Source organism: Falco biarmicus, chromosome 3, assembly GCF_023638135.1.
Source record: "Falco biarmicus isolate bFalBia1 chromosome 3, bFalBia1.pri, whole genome shotgun sequence".
NCBI classification, from domain to species: domain Eukaryota; kingdom Metazoa; phylum Chordata; class Aves; order Falconiformes; family Falconidae; genus Falco; species Falco biarmicus.
The window spans coordinates 40,689,801-40,713,866 of record NC_079290.1 but is presented as its reverse complement, the minus strand read 5'-3'; the positions used below and the strand labels follow the sequence as shown (position 1 = coordinate 40,713,866).

Genomic DNA, 24,066 nt, shown 5'->3' with positions numbered 1-24,066 from the left:
TTTGTCTTTTTCAAGCAATTATAAATGGCAGATGTCATTTTGGCATAAAATATAAGGCTTCTTGGCTGCCAAGACAACTTGTTTGTTAATCCTGCAATCATTCAAGTTGACAGTTTTGCTTAATAATACTTGAAGTAAACCTTTGGAGAGTAAGTATGTAGTGTAGATGTCAACATGTATTTTCCAATGTGTTGATTTTGCTGGCACACTGGAGAGCTCTGGTGTTCTAAGGGTTAAATAACTGTTCATCAGTTTATATTTTCCTTGAGATAACCATTTCATAAATTAATTACTGAATTTAAGTTCTTTAGAATCAAAAATTTCAAAAACATCAATTTCTTGTAGGCTTGTACAAGTTCACCAGCCTACCACCACCCATAATAGAACAGTCATATAGTATTATTTATGTTCCTGTAAGGAGAAAGCTTTTGCAAGGCTATTTTTAGGACTTAGTGAAGTCAACACTGATTCAGGAAACCTGAATAAAGCTTTATGTATGTGTATGTAGGTGCTATTTACATATATACAGGCTATTTCTGTACATGCATTAGAAACCTGTATTTTAGCCTGCTCAGTCGGTATATTCTGTCTCCATTGTGCTTGTAATTTTCTGCAGTCAAAAATAGGAGGTCAAACAAAAGGCATTATGTAGGCTTCGAAACTTCCATATACACTGATCTGACATGAAAAGAATTTAGCTTTTGTTCTTCCTGTTTTTCCAGTTTAGGCAAAAGTGTTACCCTTTATTATTAGGCAGACATTGGAAGAAGAGTAAGAAAAGCTTATTACCTGAAACCTACCTTTTCTTTGCAAAAGGATTTTTCATGATAGAATTCTGGTATTTCAGTCTCTGAACACAGACATTCACGTAGCATCAATCAGATGCCATAGATACTAATATTTTTTTTAGCATAAAAGTTTTAAGCAGTTCTTTACTATTTAACCTCAGATTACATAACCAAAACGAAATTGTTAGTAATTCTCATTCATTTTCATAAAGTTGTGGAGGTCTCATGCAATTTATAAGAACAGTGCAACTTTTATTCTTACATTGCCGTTTAAACTCCAGTCTTACTGAGTTAGCGCTGTGTTACATTTCTTCTAGAGGCACCAACAGCAGAAGGAAATCTGATGACTGTGGGTACAATTGCAACGCCATACAGTTTAGAATCATGTCAGGGAAATGATTGCACAGCTACTCCCGTTTTAAGGCAACTTCATCCCCAGTTAAATGTTTACTTGTTTGTTCTGTTGTGCATCAAATATTCTTCACAATCTTTAGTCATGAGCTCTTAAAAATCCTCTTCCATATTATTTTTCCCAAAGCCATTATTACTTGTTTGCTGTTACCATTTTTTGAATATTCATGTAACAAGAAGTATTTTTACTGATTATATTGAGAATACTTACATAAAAAAATTGCAGAATTAGATCCTGAGATCCAAGCCTGCAAGCATGTGACCACACAGTCCATTCTGATCCTGAGAGCAGACTCATTAAATATTTTTCTTCTGTGGAAGTGGTTGGAAGACAAATAACTTTGTATTAGGCCAAGCTAGTCCTATTTACTCTTTTAGATTTTCCCTTATAAAATGATCCCTACAGATCTTTGAATTGTTTTGTAATTGAAATCCACAATAATTAGGTGAAGGCCTTCAGGGGAGACTGTATGCCTGCCTTAATCTGAAATTGGTTTTGCCTTATAATTGTAATTAGATTTATTCTCTAATTTAACTGGAATCTATCCTCTAATTTAACTGGAGTGACAAAGTGGTGCAGAAAACACATGTGCAGAGATGGAAACCAGTGTAACAAATCAGGATAAAACCTCTTCTGATTCATTGAGGTCTGGTTCCCAAATCAATGGAATCCAGATAAAAGATGTCCAAGGACTTCTGGGGCCCTCTGGTCAGATTAATATACATGTTTTAATGTCATTGCAGTGACTGGATGCAATTCCTCTTTTTGTATAAAATGAAGCTGGGTTTGGACATTGCATACCCAGCTGAAGTATTTCTTCCCAAATAAGAGATGAATTAGATTGTCTGGCACCTAAATAGAAGCAATAAATGTTAACTTGGCCCTTGGCTATTTTGATTCACTGAGAAATTTGCTTCTAATATATTTTTCATTTGAAATCTTACCTTTAATGTAGAAATGTGTCTAAACTGTATATGCTGATATACTCAAGAATGAGATTTAATAAGAGGAACTTAAGAAGGATATATTTCATAGAATCATAGAATCGTTCAGGTTGGAAAAGACCTTTAAGATCATCAAATCCAACCCAGCACTGCCAAGTCCATCACTAAACCATGTCCGTAAGTGCCACATCTACCCAACTTCTAAATACCTCCAGGGATGGTGACTCAACCACTTCCCTGGGCAGCCTGTTCCAGTGCTTGACAGCCCTTTTAGTGAAATTTTTTTTCTCCACTATCCAATCTAAACCTCCCCTGGAACAGCTTCAGACCATTCCTCTTGTCCTATTGCTTGTTTCTTTGGAGAAGAATCTGACACCACCCTTGCTGCAACCCCCTTTCAGGCGGTGGTAGAGAGCAACAAGGTCCCCCCCCAGCCTGCTTTTCTCCAGGCTAAACACCCCCAGTTCCCCCAGCCGCTCCTCATAACACTTGTGCTCCAGCCCCTCCACCAGCTTCGCTGCCCGTCTCTGGACACGCTCCAGCCCCTCAATGTCCCTCCTGCAGTGAGGGGCCCAAACCTGAACACGGCATTTGAGGGGCGGCCTCACCAGTGCCCAGTGCAGGGGGACGGTCACTGCCCTGGTCCTGCTGGCCACACTGTTTCTGACACAAGCCAGGGGGCTGTTGGCCTTTTTGGCCTTAGGGTAGGTTGGTGGGATGATCTCTGAAAGTTAAGTGTGAGACAATAAAAATGTTCATATAACAATTCAGACTTCCAAACCCATCGTTCAGAGACAGGTGAATATGTATGTTTGCCATGCCACTAGCTCTCTTGCTGAACCAACCAGTCAGGGACTGGTTGGTTCCCAGCCACCCAGTCTTCACAGGACTATCTCAAGTCACAGGACTGAGGAGCAGTCCCATACTGACTTGTGTTACCAGTTGTGTTATGGACTGTGTCCCCTGACATAATCCAGCTCCTGGGCTGTTGCTAGATGTAACTTAAAAAACATAATAATGCAAATTCAAAACACATAAAGCTAGAGAATGATAGGTGAGTAGAGCTAAAAAGAAGAGTAGTACAATTGATATTGTGTTCTGGAGATACTCAGACCCCAGCTGGATGTGGTCAAGCACAATCTTCATTATCTGACCTTGCTTTGAGCAGGAAGGTGTCATTGAACATGATCTCAGGAGGTCCCTGTCAACCTCAGTGGTTCTGTGATTCTGTGGGAAGAAATAAAATACCTGTTCAACCCAAATTTAGGAAATATTTCTAAGGCAGACAGAAGAGGCTCTAATCTTCATACAGAAACCCCTCTGCATTGTAGCAGCATTTTTTAAACTCGTAACATAATAATTGTAAGAAAAAAATGAGGAGGCTTTAAATGAGATTGAGGTAAGAATTAGTCAAGAAGACCTAGACTTGTCTCATTCACACAGCATGTTCAATCCTTTCTGGTTTAAGGTATCACTTTTTAGTATACAGAAGGATATATTTTAATTTCCCTTGTTTTGTGAGAAAATTAGGCCATCTTTCCTTTCCTTTGAGTAAGTTAACACTCTGGTATCTGGTAGTATGATCTCTGGGCATGTCACTGTAGCCTGATTTTTGTTTACTTTGTGCTGCTTTTGCTGGCATTGACTGTATAAAAGAAACAGTGTGGAAAATTGAATGGTACAAAATCAAACCTGCAATTTAAGTTCCAATTGAACTTAACCGATTCTGCCACTACACAAACATTTCTTGGTGAAAAAATACATAGAAAACAATCTCAGTCTCTCACACCCGTCCTCAGCTGGCAAAAACAAACAGTAACTTTCCTCATCCTTCCCTTCTTGCTGTGATTTGGAGTTCAGCTATTTCAAATGATGAAGCTTTTCAAATGTTGCAGCTGTTGTTTTCATACATCTTGATTTGCTTATCAGCTCCTTCATTCCTAGTGGTTTTGCATCCAAAGCAGCACTATCAATGTCCTATCAGTCCTGTCAATGTCCTCCACTCTTTTTATTCCTATTCACATATCTGGGTTTTCATCTTTTCCTTCTTGGCTCTGAAACACCTTTTGACAGTTTTTCTATGCATAACATTAATCCAATCCATTTATTTCCTAGACTAGGCATAATCACAGCAAGCTCAAAGCCATTATCTTCCAATTTGTATCCCAGTCTCAGATCTGAACACTGAACATGTTAATGAAGTAGTCAATAGATAAGGCAAATGAGAGGCTGTTCTGTGCAGCTCAGTCTTCTGATGTCAGTGCTTTACAAGGACGTCCTCATCTTTCATGCAGACTCCTGTGCAGCCGTTGGTGTGGGGATGCGTAAGCCCCGTGGCGTGGATCAGTGCTGTGCAGCCTGTTCCAGCTGGGTCCCCCTGGCTGGCGGGTGTCTCAGGCGGAGAGGCAGGGCCTATATGTGGCCAAATGTGTACTTGTGCCCAGATGTGCTGCAGTTCAGGACAAAAATCACTCTATCGAAGCTTTCTTTTTGGGGACCATCTCCCTTTTTTAATGCCAAAGTAGGCCACATTAATGAAATACTTAAACACAGGGTTTTAAAAAGCAAAATGAGTGACAAAACCCCTTCACTTAAGCACAAATGTGTATAATGAGTTCATAAACCGTAAGAAAATAAGTCTTGAAGGTAATCAACTGCTAACAGCCTTCAGGGATAGTATTACTAGTGTTTGCACAAACTTTGTTTCACATAGCCCAACAAACAGCTCTCTTCCTGTTCTCGCTAGTTTTCACAAAGATGAATCTGAACTAATGATTTCATCTGTCCTGTAAAACTGTCACTTTAGCGGTTATAAGTGTCACTCATCCAGGGTGCTTGTGCCAGAGGTGATGGACAGACATGAAAAGAAAACAAACACATCTGAAGGAAAGGTCTCCCTGGTAAATAGATATGCACTAGTATGAAGAGGAGATAAACCACATTTCATCCCAGCAAGCATTGTTGGTTGGCAGACCAAGCCACCTTCTTCCAGATCATCTATTACAAAAGGGTGTGGGGTGGGGGGTGGCACAGAAGAAACAGTAGTAACACCAGAAGGCTGGTTATTATCTGTAGCAACAGATTAAATGAGACAAGTGTACCTAGCTCAGCCACATGAGGAGGAAAATCAGTATAAGCCCCATACTGGGGCTGTGATCAGAGAGCTTCTGCTGGACAGGGAGGGGCAGTGCTGGAGACTCCTGACTACCTCCACGCCACCAGCAAGCAGCTCGGTGTCTACGAGAGTCCACTGCAGCGATAAAGGTATGCGGCATACTCTGAAATCCAAAGCAATTGAGGGATGACTTAATTTACTGTATCCTACCAGGCAGCCTTACAGCAGAACTTCACGAAGCAGAAAAGCCTTGGTTGTTCCCAAAACCCAGGGTAGGAGTCCTGGTGCTTTTAGTGTTGTAGGAAATGTCAGTTAAGATCACTATTTGTGAGTGATTCAGTTTGTTTTGTTTATACCAATATGAAAGATGTCCCAAAAAGCCTGTGTCCTGTTCTTAATGGCAAAAAGCTTTCAGTGAATTACAACATTTTTCTTCTCAGCTCCATTTTTGGTGCAGTGTTTTCATTGTATGCTTGAAAAATAAAATTTGTTTAAAGAGAGGCAGAAGTTCTAGGGATACATAATGTCTTGCATCAGACCAGATGATGGTAGCTGGAAAAAAATAGACATGCTTGAGGGCACAGAAATCCTTCATTGCTATGGCACTGCTATTACTAATGTGTTTTCAAAGAAAAAAACTAAAATTATGAAAAAAAAGGTAATTACTTTTCTAGTAAATTTTCCCCAAACGGCTCATAGAACAAATAGCCCAGCAACAAAATTTGAACTCAGGCATCATGTTAGACAATAAAATTTTCTTTTCTTTAATGAATAGTTAAGAGACGATGAAAAAGAAAAATACAAAGAACACCATTGCTGCCATAAGCCAGGCTTGCCTGCAGGACAGCAAGAACTTCTGAGTGTATTTGGGACTGACTTGCTTCTTCCACATACTCTGTATCCTGTTTTGGGAAGAGTATGTGACTGGCTTCAAGGTGAACTACTGTTCCACTCGTGGCTGTCTTTCTTGAATTCCTTTTGTACTGTCCATTGTAGGGCTGGGGATTTTATGTTTATTAATGTGGTGAGTACAGTCAGTGAGCTGATAAGAGAAAGAGAAAGGTGATCCAAATGGTAGGGGTTAATATGCCTGAATAGGTAGTAGAAGAGAGCACAATTTATGATAAGCACTGGTCCTTTTTTATCCTGGATTATGATGAATGAGGTTTGTATAGCGATATTTGAAGAAGTACAATGAGGTTACTTAAGAGGTGTTAATCTTTGAGTCATGGAGTAATAAAGTAGAAGAGACATGAACAAAGTGTTTGGTGAGTCCTCTGGGCACAGAATCAAATACACCTGCTTTGCTTCTGTCAAACTTCTGATCTTTCTTTAGACACCTTCAGTGATGGCGTCTTCACAGCCCTCCCAGGCAATCTGTTCTGAATTTCCTACGTGCTTCTTGCTGAAATTGAAGGCTGTTACATCTTGTTGTCTCCACAGTAGATGTGGAGAGCTGATTGCAACAGACCTTTTTCACTAATCTGACACAAATCACATCCTGTCGTCCCTCAGCCTTCTTTCAGACTGAGCAACTAATACATGTTTTCTCATAGGTCCTGTTTATTTAGACACCTAATCATTTGCATTGCTCCCTTCTGGCACTCCAAACTGGACACAGAAAGAGTACTGAATGAGGGTGTGGGAGATTGCAGCCTCCACAGAGCTGAGTGTAATGGAGAGGTTCTGGAGAGTTCAGTGCAAAGGTGCAAGATGAAGGTGCCCCTTTGGAAGTAGAATGAATGTGTTAGGTGTCATTGGCTCTACGTGCATCAGAAGCATATATGTGAAAGGATTAGTAGTGGGTGGGGAAGGGCTACGAGACTCCAAGCAGGTTGTTTCATGTGTTGGAGAAGGGAGTGACAGAATGGCTGTTAAGAGCAGATTATAATCATACTCGAAGTGCTAAGAAAACCATGTCTTTGCAGTAGAGCTTGTGATGTCTGCCAGAAAAGGAAAGACTTGCGAGGTCAAAAAGGCAAAAAAATACATGTGATGTTGAGATATGAGATGATGAAGTCATAAAATAAAGATTTATATGTATGGATTAAGAAGCATCAATGAATGCAGAACTAAACCAAGGAGTAGCTTAGAAAAAATTGAGCAAATACTTCTTGTCTGGGTTGCCTAAAGGCAATCACACTGCTTATTTGTCTTTTTCTGCATCCTTCTCTCTGTCAGTCTCATTATCCTCACTCTCACTGCAAAGAAGTTCTGAACAAATTTCCCAAGGAAATAGTAGTCCCTGGAAGTTTATGAAAATCAGTAGCTCGATGAAGAGGCCGAAGACTGGCCCCAGGGGAGTATCCCTTGATACCAGTTTGGCTGTTTTTTAGCAGCAGACTGGGGGGTGGTAGAGTGGGATGTGGTAGAACCATAGCTGCTGTGGATGGGATTTGCCTTTAATCTGAGAGATTGGATAGATCCATCTCTTCGAATGGACTGTCCCATGATCTGGGCATGCCTGTCTGCCCATTGCTTGCAGAGGGAGCGTGCTTGACTGGTTCGGGCCAGACCCCTGTCTTTCAGCAAAGGTCAGGTGAGACAGGTCCAGCTGGGACTCCCAGGAGGCATGACAGGGGAACAAGAGCAGGGGGAGCAGGTGGCTGTAAGGTGGCTGAGTGGCCTTGCGGTGGGAAAGGGGGGCAAAAAGGCTGGAACTGGAAGAAAGCAGAGAATAAAAGCAGCCAGGGAAAGTGAAGACAGCATGGAGGACAGCTGAAGGAAAAGTGTTTAGTTCTGGTGACCTGGAGAGGAGCTGCAGGCTGAAACAGGCCCTGTTACAGAGAAGAAACCCTCAGAAACTCACATTATTTCTCCCCAGGTCTTCTCACTGGTGACCAGTTTCCCAGAATGACTTCTCCAGTCCAGACTTTCTACCTGCTGAGATTTGTTTACAAACAATGTGGTACAGTATTTACAGTGCTTCTGAATTACACTTAACTGATGTTTCTTCCATACCACTGCATGCTGGTAGCAGCAGTGCCAAATTCTGTAAAAGGCTTGCTAGCTAGCACAATTGAGCTGCCACCCACACTGGAAAGCCTCCAAACATTTCAGTAAACATGGGGAGGTGTTGGCAGTCCTTTTAAAAGAAGCCTCAAAATGATTTCTTGCTTCTGTAAGGAGACAGTGTACCCAATATGTACACAAATATATATTATGTATGAGGGGAGTCCAAACAGGGCGACCAGCTCTGACTGTTGAACTTAGAGTTGCATTTCTGATTTTAGGAGAAGGGTCTTGCTATTCATTAATGAAACCCTTGGGAGCTCTGAACTAAAAGGCTTCCTACTAGGACTGGGAACATCAGTTTGGAAGAAGAGTCAGACTGGATGCAAGCCAGTTCTTCAGCTATATTCTGTATTTAAAAGGGCCTGCTTCCCATTTCCTGACTGCTTATTAATGTTTTGCCTGTATTGACATCCACTGAATGACACTTTTTTGGATTTTTGTTGGACCTAACAGAAGCTCCAGGTCATGAAAGCAGAAGCTGTAGCATCTGAGCCAAAGGATCTAGAGCAAGTTCATACAGACCTTGAGACAGAGCGCTTTCTAGGGATGACGGTCTCAGGAAAGTTTGAAGCCCTGTTAGACACCCTCAGAGCTCAAAAGGATAAAAAAGAAATCCACAGCACTGGGTGAAGATTGAGTAGTTAGGGCCTTGTTGAAAACAAGCGTTTGAGAAGTGACAAGTTAAATTTCTTTATCTATTTGCATATATAGACCTTCAGCCTCAGCAGGCCAAAACCACCTCATAGGTATGTTGAAAGGTGAAATTTGAAGAAGCTGCAATGGAGACAGGGAGCGCTGGATGCTGTCACAGGATTTCTGAAGAACACAGGGGTCCTGCTCTAACACCTGCTTTGCCCACATTAGTTACTTTCATGTCAGTGGGCTCACTCCTGTGAGTAAAAAGATCAGAATCTGGCCCTGAGTATCTTATTCCAGCACTTTTAATTGCCCATCTTTAATAATTTTTAAATCAGTCACATCGAAAGAAATGAAACATACTTCCTGAGTGGAAGCATTTTTTTTTTTTTACTGCGCTAAAGACAAGTCACAATTGACAGGAAATGATTAAATAATGTTAAGTCATTACAGGACCCTAGTGGAATAATTCTGGCATTAAGCTCTGGAAGGCTTAGAATATGTATTCTTGGAAAACAGCAGGATCTTTGCATTTTAAAGAAGAAAATGGCCACTTTTATAAAATTCAGTTCATGTTTTGGAGGAGAAAATTGTTCTGAAAAAGTAGTCAGCTTGGGATTGTTAGCATAATGTGTTATAACATGTAACATCTTCTAATGTTTTTCTAAGAGAGGATGACAAATCTCTCATAGTACTAGGCTAATAACTCATGAAGAATTCCAAAATGCAATATGCACAAATAATCAGTCTACTCCTAAAATGTCTAGCTAGCTCCTCGCAGAAAAACCCAATCTGTTATTGTGACAGTCGATTCGGAATGGGCGATAGTAGTTGTTTACCAAAAAAAAAAAAAAAAAAAAAAAAAAAGAACCCAAAACCATAAACCCACCTCAGATTCAGATTGTGCTTATTTAACGAGCTCCCCATCTGGATTCCTCTTGATTTGTAGAAGTTGAGCTTATTTCAGAATTTGCAGCTTAGTGTGGGAGGCTAGCTGAAATCCTCTGTAAAAGCCCGTTAATTTTACTTGAAGTCCATGAGGAACATTCCTCTTTCTGACAGCATCAGTCACACACAAGGCAGCAAAAGGCACTCAGAGGAAGCTGTCCTGCTGCGCTACTCATCAGGGCAAATGAGTGCTGTTCAGCCAAGTTGGAAGAATCATGGCTATTTCAGCTGGCTAAAGATCATATGGTCTATCAAAACATTGTAATGAAGAGGCTAAATACAGGTGTGAAAGGGTTTGTAACCCTGAGTGGAAACTATCAATGTCTGTTTCAAACTGGATGAGTGCAGGGATTCAGATCTCCGTGTCTCTGGTGGCAATACAGAACAGCGTAGGAAGGTTGAACCACGAAGACTGGCTGAAAGGAAACCTTCCCTTACACATCCCTCAGCATTTTGGTGACAGGTTGTCATGACAGTACCAGAGCCACAGAGTGCGGGAGGGTTTCTTCTGAGATACATGATTGAATGCCATTGCAGATATAACACTGGTACTAGTCCCGGAAAAAAAATGTAATAGAAAGCCGACCATCCTAATGCATGGGTTTATTCCTCCCTCACTTTTTTGCCTTTTTCTACACTGTATATTTAGAACAGTTTTAAACTTGACCTGCCATTTCCTCCAAGGAGGCACTGAACAAGCTGTCAGAAGAGCTGTTGTCAGTGTGAAACAAGCCTGTCTGAGAACTGAGTGTGACATTTGCTTGTGTAAACTGGAAAGCAGTGCTATAGTGATCACTTGATTTCTGTTACAATCAGGCAGTGCAGTTGTTTTTTGAAGTTTTTTCAGTTCACTAAAATTTAACCTTACAAAACATCTAATTAAAAGATTCTGTGTGTTTTCAACATTTTAGGACTGATCTGCATGTGGCTTTCATGCCTAGTATTGCTAAATAACATCCTCTAACATAGACTACTTATGTTTTATGTCACCGGTGATATAATCATTCCGTTGGATCCATGTCTTTAATGCTGACCTTTGTGGACAGTATGAGATTACTGCAGTATAGGTCATTGCATTCAACCTGTGCTAACTACATGGATAATCTCAAAAAATAATGTACAGTTTTAGAATCAAATTAACTTTATAGGTATTCCTTTACCTCCCCTTTTCCTTCCTACATCCATTTGCTCTATTACTCTGATGGGTTGTACCCGTCCTTATGTTTTGCTATGAACTTACGTAAAGATAACAGTGCAAATGTGATGTCTGAAACCGCTCTAAGCTTCTGCTAAGCTCCCCAGTGTGTTCAGTTTTCTTTCCTTTTATTAAAAAACAAAGCTGTCTGAATGCAGGAAGCAATTTCATTCTGTGGCGATTACATTGTACTTATTGGCAAACTATAGTCCTGCACCAGTGTATCCCAACTCACAGAGTTTGGAATTTGGTTCAAAACTCCCAGTGCTCAGACTTCCCCAATCATGTTGTTTTAAGTCTTTCTTCCTTTTGTTCATTTTTAAACTATTTGTTATACACATGCCTGGGAACATGCCCAGTTCAGAGTCTTTTGACATGAATTCCTGTATACATGATACATCTTCATCAGGGCTAGCAGCCCTGTGAAGAGCCTCATGCAGTGGATTTTTGGGATAAAACCCAGTGGTCTTCAAAGGTCATGTTACCTGTGGAACTGGGACAAATTGGAATGGATTTGGGGGAAGGGATGTCTTTCCAGTGGATACTAGATTCTTTTTCTCAATTATTATTTCACATTGGATGCTCTTCAGGTGAGCCATTCAATGCTGAGGGAGATCTGAGGTGGAAGCCTGACTTCCATTGGCAGTCTCATTGACTATCCCATATGTGTAATTTTGTTGTTAACATTAGTGATAAAGAAGCACCCTAGGTGAAACCTCAGCTCCCCAGACAAAGCCTGCAGGATAGCTTTTTGCAAAGAAAAATTGTGTGGTAGTTGAATGAGAGGCTTTTGTCTTGAAACACCTGGTACTTGGCCATGGCACAGTCATGCAGCTGCCTTTGACCTCTGACTGTCACACTCTCTTAAGCCCTAAGTAGCCCCTGACACTTCAGGTTTGCGTGCAAAACCTGGCAGCACCTCGGTGCATGAAGTACAGCAAGTTCTGCCTGTGCTGCCCCTGAGCGGTGCCGCTGCCAGCTGGAGCCTGGCAGTGCTCTCCTGCGCTGATACAATAGTAGGTATGCCTCCAAATCCCGTGATTAAATATGGTGGTTGTTCAGAAATAACTCTAGTTATTGTCCCTATCTATAACCTGGTACTTGTTTTGCAAAGCAGTGGAAAGTGCTGTGTGGGGAAGTGATGTGAGCTCCTTCGGCACACTCTAGGATGGAAGAAATGGATTCTTGGCTGTGAAACCTTCTCCTGGCACTGTTAGAAATAAAAGCTTAGATTACTCTTAATGTAGCTTTTCCAGAGCTTGTGGAAAAAAGCTGTCTTGCTGGAAAATATCACATTAATCCTCTTCTCAGCTCCTAGCTTGTGCTGTGGCCAGTAATCTTTCTCATTATTTACTCACAGCCAGATGGACGTTGCCCATCCCCTACTTTTATTTGTAGCTGAATAACAAGGAGTTTCTCTCAGATGCCCACATTATTAACTAGTCTCTAACTATTGTCAACTTGCCATCAGCATGAAAAAGTCCTGCTTTCAAATCTATTAAAAGACCATCTTTTCCCTGGGAAGCGAGGGAGAGGCAGTAGATGAGTGTGTTTATTTCCCTTGCATATATAACTTGCAGTCATGCTTTTTCTGCATATCCAGAAGAGTGAACTTACAGCACAGGTGTACTCACATAAGACTGGCTTTCCTGCATCAAGTCACTTCTTGTACTGCAAACTCTTTTGGAAAAAATGAGCTTATCAATATGAAATGGGTACTTCTCATACTCCGGTTCATCTCATCCCATCATTAATGGTTCTCTTCCCATCCAGTCTTGGAGTCAAACTGCAGAGTTCTGACTCAGGCAAAGTTTCTTGTTGTTTCTATTATTTATTAATGATAATAAAATAATAATGCATCATTATTTATGTATCGGCTGATTTGTATTTAGAGCATGACTATGAATCTGCAAGTCTCTTAAATGCAGAATAAGAAAAGGTACAGGCCCTGCTAAGTTTTGTATCCTAAATTAAATGTATTTAGTCCCTTCCTAAAGAATAGAGGGAAAGAGATGAGTCAGCAAGCTGTTAGAAGATTGCTTAACTGGAGAAAGTTTGAATAATTTCTTTTAATTTTATCCTTGTAGAAAAAGCCCCCAAAGCATGTTTCTTGGGAGTGTTAAAAAATAATAAAATTAGAGTTTTCTTTTTTTAATACACGGTATATTATATTAAAAAAGTCAGAGAAAATGAAGACTAACAAATTGTTTTCTTTATAATACTAATTTAAGGAGAAGGGTGCTTTGCCTCATAGCTCTATCACTAAGTTTATGTCAGGGTGGAGAGCAAGAAGTCTCATTAATAGTACCGGTTTCAGGGTTGCCTGGATAATCTTACTGTCGTTCATCTAGGATTTCTGTGTTTACGTTGTAATGTTCCATATCTGCCCTCCTCAGAGGATACAAATAATGGTGTATCATTTATTTTCTCTCCCCTGTTGAATGGTTTTCGTACATTTTTCATTTAGGAAAAAGTTTTAATCTTTGGTCCACACCTGCTGATGTTTATTTTGTTTACTGCCACCAGTGACAGCATGTTCTACATCACATTTCCAGTGAGCTCCAACAACATTGTAGCCCTGTTTCTGAAACAGCTTTTGTTTCTGGGTAAAAAATGGATCAGTCTTTATTTCTTGGTTAATGCCCAGTAAAAGGTCCTTACAGTACTTCATCGGAATCATTGTTCTTCACGGTGAGTCCTGGATCAGGTATGTGTGAGTTCTTAGAAAAAGGACATCTACCTTTAGTCACTGTTTCTCAATTTGATTTTTTTTCCTGTCATCATGAACTGTTATTATCTCACCTTTTATCATCTCTTCTTTATGAACCTACAGAGTGGCTTATCTTAATGTTTTTTTAAGCATTAACTTTCAGAAAATAGCTTTGCTAGTATAAAGCATTTGAGCATTCAGTTGTATGATGCATGGCCCATATGTCATATGAGCACTGCCTAGACCTCACTGACCAGAAAAGCGACAGGCCCGTTGAGGACTGAAACTGAATCTGACTCTCTTCCTTGCTGTTGTGGTTTGCTTTCTATTCTCTGAACAGCTTGGGTTTTCTGGTTGCTTCTTTCTAGCCAGTAGTAACTCTATACCAGATGTCTTCTTTCTGCCATGACATTAAGCAGCTGCTGTGCTCTTCTTCATAGCTATGCAATAGATCTGATCAATGTCAAGCACACAATGATTGAGAGAGAACAGGCTTCTTAATCATGATACTCTGTATGGGTTGTTTAAAGACAAAAATATTTTTTTAGTAAATAATATAGTCAAATAAAGAAAACTAACCCCATGATCTGTATACCTCTAATAGCAATTGTAGAATTATGCTAACAAACAATTCTGTCCAATGAGTCACGTATGTTTTCCTAAAATCACCATTTAAATCTGCTACCAGTAAGCAAAAACTTAGAAAACTAGCTTCGGTGCTAAATTTAGCATCACTGAGGCTTCTCTTTGTGAGAAGCCAGGTTATGCTTTTCACAGTTTCTTCAGCCAAGAAGCTGAAGGGCAAGGCTGTAACGGAGTCCCACTGGCAAAATCCTGGGCATCATTGCTCATTTGTCTCATCTGAGGAAAGAAACCTCAAAGTGCTGCAGTGCCTCCCCCATGCGTCATCTCTTTGGGAGGGAAATAATTAAGCTGAGAAATTAGACCAAAATAAGATTCCCTTAAGCATAATTTAACCCCAAGCTGTTGCCAGGAATGTGACAAGGAAATGGTAAGCATAGGCTGATATATATTTTTAATTCTTCTTCAAATGTCTTCTAATCTTGTGAAGAAAGTAGCTATTCACCATTTGTTCCTGCTTTTTTATACTCTAGAGATTCTTCCAATTTTTGTTCTTTCCACCCTTTCATTTGCAGCAGCAGCACTGGCTAATCAAGATGCCGTTGTCAGGATTGCTGCATCTCAGCATAGCCCTTGTAGCTTATGGTGAACTCAAGCTCACAAAAGCATCAATGCACAAGGCCAGTCTCTGTTGCCATGTGGCCTTAGTGTTGGTTTATTAGCTTTAAGTATGGGCTTAAACTCCTCTGACACCAACATGACACAAACACATGTTGAAATGCTTTGCTAGATTGGAGCAGCCAGCTGAACTGGGTCCTGTTTACAGACGGTTGGAACAGACTGTGCCTGGCTATTGAGCATCACAGAAGAGGGTATGCACAGACGTAAATCCATCTGCAAAATTTGGAGGATGATTAAACATTGTCTCCCCATAATGAGCCAGCCTTGTATTTAATGATCGCGGTGGTGAAAACAAATGTAACACACCATTTCGTCTGTTAATTTTGCACAGCTCATTGGAATTGATTTTATGACCCTGTCATGTCTGACCAAAAAAATGATGCCCAAAATGCAAATTTATGACTAAAAATGTGAGTATGGCTGATGCAAAGAAGTAATTGGTGAAAAAAAGGTTTTAGGGGTTATGGGTTCTACAATGGAATCCAAAGAGGAAAGACAGCATATGGCACCTGAAACGTATTTTATGTTATGGGTTGCTTAAAGGCACATGTTTCCTCTTTTTGAGAGAAAGTTGGCTGGTGTCTCTCCTGAACTTCAAGGTTTTTATTATTATTCCTAATTATGCTATTTATCTGATGACCTAATCAAACAGAAAAAGTAAATCATACTTCTGACTTTTAGCAAAGTCATAAAATGCCTGACTGTGTCCTTGAATTTAATATTTCCTAATTGCCAGTTGTTCCCCAAAATAATTATGTTGTAGATTTATTTTTATAGCCTGAAGTTCTGTTCTAGGACAATTTCACCTCTTGAATTTGATGTAGATGTTTTAGGAGGATTTTTTAAGAAGGATGGTTACTGTCAAATTATAAAAGATTTCATATGCTACAGTGGAGCATTTTATTTTCTGATGCAACCCTGAGAAATCAGAGAAGTTATAGAACAGATTAACTTGATTTAGGACGTTTGAATACTAACATGCTGGAGTATCCGGGATTACTTTGTTTCTTTGTTTCTTTCTATCTGGAAAAAGAATGTTATAAATAACATTAGCAGTATATACTGGGTAACTCCATTTCTCCAGATGGCAGCATCCATGGGCCCTGAAAGTAGCCTTGAGTAAAAGAGGTGTTATAAGCCTCTGTCCTTTTCACAGATCACATACATTAAATGCAACACTGAAGTTTTTATAGATGTACTCATTTATTCAGTAATTTGGGTGGCTTTCTAAAGCTCCTAACAATGCTCTGCTTTGTATTGATAAGTTGTTTTATGATATCTAGGAACCATCTTATTTTTTCCTTACAGGAGACTCTCTGATATGTCTTCAGATAGCAAAGTATTTTCTCTGTTCAATTCAGAAGTAGCTGCCTCCTTCTCCTGGGCCTAGGGCTTGGGTAATATTTAGTAACTCATTAAATTATATGACCTAAATACTTTAATCAGTTATCTAGCTTAGTTTTGTGTCGTGAAACACCAGCTCGTACCACAAGTATTGGCCAGAGGGAACTAAATACCCTATGGCAAAGCTAGAAGCTGGTCTCTGGTCTTGCTGTGGCCATGAAGGGCTCAGCTGAGCCCCAGCAGTGGGAGGGCGGGAAGGTGGGGATGGCTTTGCTGGTTGGCTTTGGCAACCAGCAGCCACATGGGTGGCACGTCCCAACTGGAAGCCCTGCTGGCCCTTGCTGCTCAACCTGGAGACACCCAGAATGGCATGACAAAAGGTGGCTGAGGGACTCGGTGGTCATCACCTTCCAACAGCGTATAGCATGTTTTCAGACAACTTTCGTAAAAAATGAACCTTTCCGCTGATTTTAGCGGTACTTGCACTAGACCCAAAAATCTGTACGCTTGCTTCTGTTGCTTCAGAAAAGATTCAGCTGGCAAATCTACCCCAGGAAGAGCTTAAGCAAGCCACTGTCCCCAAACTGTAATCTGCCTCCATGCCATGATTAAACAGACAAGTGTATGTTGCTCTCAGCCAGAAGAAAGGTAGGCAACATTTCCCTCAGGGTACCTACTTGCACAGAAGGTAGCTAGATCTATTTGTCTTGTTGTCCTTTGGGACACACCAGGACAATTTCTGAGGGAAATTACTGAGGCTAGTTTTGATCCTGGTAGCATTAGGTAATATTTAAAAAATCCCCAACAACCAAACTATTGCAATGGAGCAAGTGAAACGATCACTTCTGAATTATTTAAAATGGTGCATTTGCTAGTGAGCTTCACGAGAAATGAGCAACTACAGGAGGCGCCCAAAGCTTCGCTAGAAAAACATTAAGCCCAAGATAATACAATGTGACAGGGCATTCCTTTAAACCAACGGCAAGTACCATGTACTGCTGAAATAGCAATACCTCATAATATTTATACAGATTACTTTAAATGGCCTCTGCCAATTTTGTTTAGGTTTATACTGATCTAGGCTGCAGCTGTTCCATGTTTAATCCCGTGCAAGAATAACTGGAACTTTCAGAGAGTGGAAAAGTATTGAATAAACTGCTTAATTTCAACCATTTCTGTGTTCTTACAGAATTTGTCATTGTCTTTCCTTCCATCTACCTAAGCAAGAATGGTTACAGGTTGTTGAATATTTTTGTCTCGTAATAAGCAATTATGTTTTTCTGGCTGATGCTGTACTTCCTGCTATATAATTTACTAATTTTGTTTTTTACAACAATTTTTTTTTCTTTTTGGTGGATAACGTTGGAAAGAGTTTATTTTATCTAGTATAAAAAGAATACTAATCTGAGGCATAGAATCTGAAATGAAACCTTATGGGCTTCGTATGCATAGTCAGGATCCAGGTCTCTAATTAGTAACACTTTACAAGCATATATAAATGTTAGCCCAAGAGGTGGGGAGAACCCTGCGATGTGCAGGATTGCCATGTATATTTATATAATTCAAAAAAGCACAGGCCCCAATATCATAAAACTAGTAGTAATAAGAATAAAAATGTTCAGAGATGACAGAATAAGCAGTGGAGTTCAAAGTGCAGTGTTTCTTGGTTCTAGCTGATTACTGCTCTTGAAAGCTCCTTTTAATTTGGAAGGGAAAACCAAAAGGATTAGGGATTCAAGTTTGAACAAAAGACCTCTGGTTCATAAATTTCTGCAAAGATCAGGGTGGAATTGCTCAGGTACCTTGAGACTGTAAGTCCTGACCCAAAGTTAGCCATTTTTTCTGGTTTTTCTGCCAGATATTTTTATTCCAGGCTAACGTGCAAACATGCTGACAGTCTTCATACTGTAACTGATGTTAGCTTGTGGGCTTGTTCTGAGTACTTTGACATCAGAAATAAGTTTGAGTAACTGTTAATCTGCTAGATCAGTCTGTGTGTGCTGCAAGACAGCCATCAATTTCATTCTTATGCAGAAGTACTTTCCACTCAGCCTTGTGATCCTAAGCATTTCAGTATATCTTTGCACGTTAAGGTACAGGATGACAAGAACAGCAGAATGTAGCAGGAGATAATGATAGTCAATATTATCCTAATATCACAAACAGGGGAGGCACAGTAAAGCACTTGCATAAGATCTGGACCACCGCTCACCTGAAGCGACTTTCAGCAAACCATTTCGCTTTCTGGTCCCAGGTATTCCCAGTGGAACATGGGCAGTGATGATGACATGCTTTGTGAAATAGTTTAAGAGCCACTGGTGAAAAATGTACTCTAAAATGTAGAACAGCACTTTCAATATATGACACTGCAGAAGACATGGGCAGATTATGCCTGTCTTTCCTAGGATCCAAGTTGCTTCAGACTTGAGGGTCTTTCTTTGCTTCTGCTAAAACCACGTTTTAAAATATGATACTAGGTGTCCCATGTACGTATTCACGTTTGTGAAATATTTTCATTCACATCCTCATCCTTAACATTATACAAAATAAAATTACATTCCTTCAACATTATTTCCAACCGTCTATTTTCTGTTTCCTCTCCTCCTTTAAAAGCTCAGACTCTGTTCTGCAAGAAATTCATTCTAGAGCTCTGGGTACTCAACCAGTCCCTTACACACACACACAGAATAGATGAGAGGAACATCAGTAGCGGCTGGGAGTGCATATTTCCTCAGCGTGGTCTCGTCAGAGATCTCCTCCTGAGGTTTACAGCTCATGGCTCTTAAACATCGAAAAGATGGCATGAGAAAGGAGAGGCCAGTGAGGTTGGGATCTGAGCAGACAAAGGCTCATTTAGGGATTGCGTTGTACTGGAGACTATTCCAAATGGGATATTGAAATTTGGGTTCCTCCTTGGCGAAGAATATATGACGTGGGATTCTAAGGTCCCTTCCTCATTTAATTTTAATTGAAACACATCTGGAGGCAAATGCTGAAATAAAAGCGTAGCTAAAACACCCTTGAGAGCAGTGAAAGGGAGCCTAACCAGCTCACTCCCCTGCTGATGGTGCTCCCAGGATAAACAAGACTTGCCATAATGTCATCCTTTATTAAAGGCTAACATGAGTCCAGTCATGTGCAGGCACAGAGAGTGGGCATAAGTGACCACGTGTGCACGCTTCAAATAAGTAGAGAATATCAAGAATGCGTCATTGTACCAGGATCATTCAAACCCATTGGATTTTATTACACACGTAGACAGAGCATTAAGGTCAAATCTTCTTCATGGGAATAATTCAAGGGTTTGGGTAAGTATCATATTCTTTAGTCTCTGCAATCTGAAAGAACAAATAAAAAAGCAACTAAAGGGATTACAAATAAATCACACTGGCCTCTTTATTCTAAAGCACATTTGGCTGGATATGTATTAGTATTCAAAATTGCAGTAACAATTCCTATACTTATCTAGCAAACTATTTCGCTTGACTAAATCAATGAATAAAGTTGATTAATTGCCAAAGCTGCTAAGTTTAGCACAAGCCACATTTTATTTCCTCTTTTTTGTGTATATCCTATGACTAAAAGCGGATTTTCTAAATCCTACACTGAGATTAATCATGTGTTGTGTTCAAAGACAAAACAGAGCCCTGAAATTACAGATTTGGGGGAAAAAAGTGTCCTGCGTTCATTCATTAAATCTTATGCTATTTTATATTAGAAACGGTCCACAACTAAGTCAGTCTTGCTTTCATCGTAAGTAAGGGAGCTTTCTTCAACCACATGTGAAAAGTTTACATAAGGTGTTTTCACCTCCAGGAAGACATGCCTGAATCTAAACCAAGTTCCATCTAATAACACGTGTTGACTGAGCTTTCAGGAGTCTGAACAGAAAAGCCTACAGATTAAATGCCTCATGCAAAGTCATATAATATTGGTCAAATAGTACACATATGCTATTTACACATGGAACTGTTCAGGCTTGTGATATTTTGGGGGACAGATTTTTTTATTATTATTTTTTATATTTTTTTTGTCAAAGCCTTTTTCATTATGTTGTCTTTTCTCTCAATTTTCAGGAGTTATCTCTGGCTCTCTCAGTCCCATGGATTCAGTGAGCCACGCATCTTACAGAGTGATACTAAAGCTCCTGAGAAAGAGAGAGGTTTTTTTCTGTTCATATCATCCTCCTTTTATTCTTCCCTGTTACCCATATTCTAATCATTCTATTCATATTGGTCTTCATCTTCCCATCCCTCCAAAGCAGTGTTAGATACTTTTTCATATTGAAGCAACTGGAAAGTAAATGTGATTTTTTTACCTATTGCTGTGAACAGTCTTCCCTGCTTACAAAACAAAATGGAAATAGACAGTGAGTGCCAGAATCTGGTGCAAGAACTGTCTTTTTTGAAGTAGTTGTATCTTTAATTTCTATTTGTGAACACATTATATACTGTGTTACAAAAACATGAAATTTTGCACGCAGAGTCACACATACACATTTTTACCTCTTTAAACAGGATGGCTAGAGATCACTTTCATATATAAACCTGCATACATACACACAGGTAAACATGTATATGTGTTAAATCAATTTCAGTCTTCATAAGGCTGTGAGTAGTACAGGCTGAATGATTTTCCAATACGGTGCCAGATGTGATCCAGTAACAGTTTAACCAGCATTAATATATACGTTTGGAATGCAATACAACACAGCAACAAAAAGTTAATGTAATTGAATGTAATATACAGAGATGGGGGGCAGATTCTGGTTTTTAATCCCCAGAAGACACAGGTTTAGTGTCTTCAGGAGTACACAGTTTTCTGGACCACAGACGACACTGTAACACGGCCACTCCTCCCAAGAGCCTGCTGACCACATCAGCTACTCTGGGCTGGTAGGAAAGAGTCCAAATCCTCTTCTTCCTTTGGCGCATCCTCAGATCGATGCTTTCCTGGTGTTTTCCCAGACAGCCAGTTGTGTTGTTTTTTGAGTTTCTTCTCAGTGGTAAACAACCATAGGAAGAGGGGATTATACCAGGGAATTGAGGTTCTCATTGTTATCAGCACTTACCTCCACCAGGGAGATGTTATATGAAACTTTACTCAATAATTTCTGTCCCATCTTCCCCAGCTGATGAGAATGTTCTAATTAAACACAACTTATTATAGTAGCTGTAGTGAGTCTGTCAGCCTGAAACTAGCAGGTAGAAGGAGAACCATATTTCTTTTGTAAACTTCTGCAAAATCTAAGACAATAAATAAATGTTGAGATAAAAGGATTAAAAGCAATGTGATTAATGACTGGAATTTGGTATGGTTGTTCCTGGTGTCTGTCTTTTATTGATGGAGAACATCATACATAACAAGTTAACTAAATTAATTGTCCCGTTTTCTTTATTGTCTTGGAACCACAAAGGAGACCAAAGCAAAACTAAAATAAAATACTTCTTAAACAGTAAACAAGAATTATTTGTATTTAAAAGATATTAGTAAAAACAGTTCTGTAAGAAATGATGGTGCATCTCAAAACTAGAAATATTCTTGTTTCCAGGAATAAAAACAACAGAGCGACTCATTTTGTCTGAAATAGCTTTTCTTAGTGCATAACTTCCTGAAAAATTATGCTGCTTTTCTTTTCTCTAGGTATAATCATCCTTCAAGTGTGTGTCAGACTTGTTTATTTTCCTATTTCCTCCTATTGCTTTAGCTCTATATCAGACAGCTATGTTGGCATGATGGTAAGGTTTCAAACTTCTAGTTGAAGATCATTGCAAGTTTCTTTTTTTTTTTTTTTTAATATAAGTAGTTAAATTAAATAGGAGGGCTAGAAAAAGGATAAAACTCAATCTCCGAGTACATTAATAACTCTGTAGAGTTATACAAATGTCATGCTGAAGCCTACAAGAGATTTGGCTCAGAGAAGACTTTTAAGACTCAAGAGTTATTTAATATGTGGTAGCTCATGTTTGGAGATGAGTAACAGAAAAAATTATCTTTGTATCAAAAAAAGAATCCAAATAAATTATTTACTCATGAATGAAGAAAAAAGCCAACTGAGCAAGTTGATAGGGACCCAAAGAGTCCTGTTGGCTGCCATGTTTGATTATATCTCAGATAAATACATTATTCAAAAGTCTGTGAAGGTCACAAGCAAATCATAGCTCATCCGCTCCCAGTAGAATTAAAGAGATCAGGAAGAAGAATCTCAGGGAAAGGTAAGATTTTGGAAACCACCCCCTTTGGTTTCATCAGCCATAGGTATGCAAGGGGCAGCATTGCATCACCTTGCCCTGAGAGTCCCAAACATCTTTGCAGCCACAGAAGCCAAGCAGGTGCTCCCCTGCACACAGCCCCGGGGATCCCAGGCGCCTTTCCCAGGGACTGGCAGTGTGAGCGGCGTGTGCCCCTGGGGACCAGCACTGGGTAGCCCCATGGGATGATGGAGGAGCCAAGTGGGGACTGCTTCTTCCTTTTGCAGTTGTGGCCGTGTGACGTGGTTCATTAGCCTCATAGCAATTACCATCCACTGTTTGATGGCACAGTGCTTCTGCTCAGGTTGGTGAATGTGTCAGGGCAGCTTTTGCTTTGGAGCGGGTCTGGTGTGCATTCCTGCCTCTTCCCCTACTGCGTGGCACTTCTCAGTATCCCGCCCAAAAGCGGAGGGTGCAAATAACCCCACAAAGAGGAACGCCCCGTCACACAGTACTGCGGTTTGAACCTGTCAGAGCTGCATGTGCAGAGCCTGCTTGGGCTGAGTGTTGTAGGTATCCTGCAATGTGCTTTTGTACTAACTGACAGCAGCCTTGATGACAGCAAAATGGAAATGCTTTCTGCAGCATACACTCAATATTTGTGTGAACCTGACCCCGGCCTTTTGTTCTAGAGTTTCTTTCACCCTACTCAAAGCAACAGAATAAAAAAGAAAGAGCAAGTAGTACACACCAGAAACCGATGGACATATAAGCAAGTTTGGTATGAGATGTGCTGTGCTGATAGAAATTTGGAGGTGTTGTATGTCATGATGACATGCTGCTATAAAACACTCAGTGGTGCAGCAAAGACCGTTCGTATCGTTAACATTTACAGGTTCATATCATTAACATTTACAGGCTTATTAAGGAGAATCCTTACTCCTCTGCCACTCTGCATCACAGATGTTATAAAAGGGAGTGTTTGCTTGCTTCATTATTAAAGCAAACAAGAATTTTTGCATTCATAGCCTGTTCCATAATCTTCTTACGTAGATGTAAACAGGTTTGTACATCTTGATACATGTATATAGATGTCCCACTGATGTATAATATCATATATAGCATATATAATACTTTGCAAAATAGGTGCAAAGTTTACACTGTAGTACTATTAAATGCATAATATTTTTAGATAGGTTGCTTAGGTATTTGTAATTCTTCCTAATTACAGGAAAGTAAAACACTGCAATGCTAAAAATTTGTATAAAATATAATTAGATTAGTTGCATAAGCCAATGACAAGATGTTATTTTTATATAGCTGTAGTGTAGAGGTTTTTCAAGAAACAATACTAATAAATGCAGTTCAGCTGGTTAGAAAGGTGGACAGGAGGGGTTTTTTTGTAGGAGCGACTGAGTGATCAGAAGAAAGGATTTTGCTCACATGGCCTGACCACTTTCCTGCTGTCTGTAGCAGAAGGCTATCCAAGAGCAGTGGTTTTGCCA

General features: G+C 39.9%; 1 protein-coding gene across 1 annotated transcript in view; it reads left to right on the top strand.

Moving 5' to 3' along the window:
• Nucleotides 1-24,066, top strand: part of KCNB2 (potassium voltage-gated channel subfamily B member 2) — a 204,699-nt gene that overhangs the window by 79,003 nt on the left and 101,630 nt on the right. The gene's annotated exons all lie outside the window — the stretch shown is intronic.